Source organism: Sciurus carolinensis, chromosome 5 (assembly GCF_902686445.1).
Source record: "Sciurus carolinensis chromosome 5, mSciCar1.2, whole genome shotgun sequence".
Taxonomy (NCBI): Eukaryota; Metazoa; Chordata; class Mammalia; order Rodentia; family Sciuridae; genus Sciurus; species Sciurus carolinensis.
Window position 1 is genome coordinate 173,813,598 of NC_062217.1, and position 2,500 is coordinate 173,816,097.

Genomic DNA, 2,500 nt, shown 5'->3' on the forward strand with positions numbered 1-2,500 from the left:
TGAGCCCGGAGGCCCGGGGACGTGAGTTAAGATGAAAATACTTATTAGGGTACAGTACTTCTGGATGTAGATAGCGTTTTCTGTGGAGGAACTCCGGTGCATGGCGCGACATAAATCAGGAGGTTTTCGGAGACTAATAAGACCTGCCGCCATCTATTCATTACTCCGCCCGCAATTTGGGCCATCATTCATTAGTAATTTGATGATTACCACCACCCAAGCCGGCAGGTCTGTGGAGAGCAGGGACACAAAGGCCACCACTTCCTAAGAGGAAGGTTAGGGGCTGCCTTTGAGAGAGCTCTCCACAGTAATTGGTCCCCGTTATCCTCGAGTGCCGGGCTGTGGGCGCGCCTCGTAAGCAGCACAGGAAGCCTGGCACGCACACTCGATAACACGCCCGCAAGTTGAGGACCACAATATGATTTGACATTCCATCATACATCCCAGAGACAAAGGTCCGCACAGGAATGTGAAGTAAGACATTTTCTTGTTAATAAAGCATTGATCCGACGTATTGATTTTACATGACATGGCTTTTGCTGGGATTTTGCCCTCTTTTTTCTTTGCAAATAGTAAAGCTCTTCAAAGCCTTGGCGTATGTGACATGGCAAAATTTCTAACACTCGGTGATGTAAATTCTATATGTGTAAAACCACTTCATAATCAGACCATTAATCATCAGAAGCTGTCAGCGTTGACTTGGGGGACAATTTGTCATGTCTCTGCCTGGGCCCGGGCAAGGGTGTCAGGCAGAAGCACAGCCTGGGCATCAGGGCAGATGGACGGCTGCACTGGCCTCACCAAGCCATGGTCCAAAAAGGATGAGAGTGTTAGGTTTCCTGAGCAGGGAACAAAAAAGGTGGTCCCCATGCATTCCTAACATGTCAGGTTTCTCCTCTCTCCCAGCTAATCGCCATGACTGCTGGACTTAATGAATCGGCCTGATGAAAGGTGATCAGAGAAGATAGATGGGCGGCCGTTATTGATTTCATGCAAATGCCCCCCGACAGGTGATAGACGCTTTAATGCAAGCTTTCAGAAGCTTTATGACTTGTAATAACCATACACTCTCACTCTGGGAGGGACATTCTCCAGTGTTTCGGTTGAATTGATATTCTCCTTCTAGGACCAAAAATACCTTACAGCAGTAGAAAAACGAGGGCACCTTTCACCTCTCCATGCAGCCCCAAGCGTGTCAGCGTGTGAGCGAGGCCTGGAACAGGCACCAGTTCAGAGAGGAGGTGCAGGCACCAAGGCAGGTCTCCACTACCAGCCAGGCCTCGGGAGAGGCCTCAGGAGGGGCTGGGGCTGTGGTTCCAGCTCCAGTCCCACCCAGGGCCTCGACTGCTGGAAGCCCAACAGATCACGTGGAGGAATGACACAAAACCACCCCTCCCTGAGTAGCGGGAGCACGCGCGCGGTCAGTGCGGGTGTGTTGCTCTCTGGGGGTGGGGTCCAACGTGCCTCTGGCCTTCTGAGCAGCTGTCGTCTGCAGAGCCACCTGGCCTCCACGAGGCCCTGCCCACAGGCGGCCCGTCTGGCCTACAGTCCTCCGAACCACAAGGAGCCCGTCCCTACTAAGCACCTGGCGGAGCAGGGCTTGCCCAGACTTCACTGGCAAATTCTGCAACCAGGGGAGAAAGCATCAGGCCTCACACACGTCCAATAAACCCTCGCTGTCGAGTTTGCAGCCGGGAGCCCGGCCGGCCAGGGCAGGGTGCTGGCACGTCCAGTCACAGAGCCCTGGGCCAGGCCAATCAATACCACTTTCCTGTTTTAGAACTGGGTAATTATGAGGGGGAGAGATTGCCTGACCTTTCACCTGCACTGCATTACTTTGCTGATATTAAGATAAATTGCCTGATTTTGGGTAAACATATGCTGCAATTCAAACTGTCAGCCCTGGTTTGCTCAGGGATAATTTGTATTGATCTCCCAGCTTCTTCCCAATTTTGCTTACTGACCTCGTGGATAATTAGAGAAGGAGCCTTGGGTGAGCTCAAGTCGGGGATGAAGAAGAAATATGAAGAAGAATAAAGCAAATTTGTTTTATGTTAATATTTGCCGGTCTTCCCCCGCCCTACATCTGTCAGCATCAGGAGAGCCGTAAATTAATGTACTTGGTTCCCGAGCAATTTATTCCAAGGAATTATTTAGCAGCATGCTTAGTCTCCGAACATGTGTCACTGGGTTAAATTAATTTAAACTCTGCCTTAAACACAACAAAAACAAATGTTATTTTCTGCTGAAGGGGAAAAAACAATACGTTTCTCAAAATGTGTTGGAAGCTTCGAACTTGCTGCCTGGATTGCCACGTATCTGCATCTGAGAAGATGGGACTTATACGACAACCCCCGCTCCTCTGCTGCCCCGGAAGTAATTAGTGCCCATTATTTGTCCCGAATTCAAATTTTGCTAATATGGGCTGCTACATGTAGGAGATGAATGTATGTGTGAAATTATATCATTTAAGATATGTCAGATTACAAGGCTGTTGTAT

At 49.6% G+C, this 2,500-nt stretch overlaps 1 protein-coding gene across 4 annotated transcripts in view; it reads right to left on the reverse strand.

The window, feature by feature from the left end:
• The window catches only part of Ebf3 (EBF transcription factor 3), a 119,115-nt gene that overhangs the window by 13,342 nt on the left and 103,273 nt on the right, over positions 1-2,500 (reverse strand). The window lies entirely within an intron of this gene.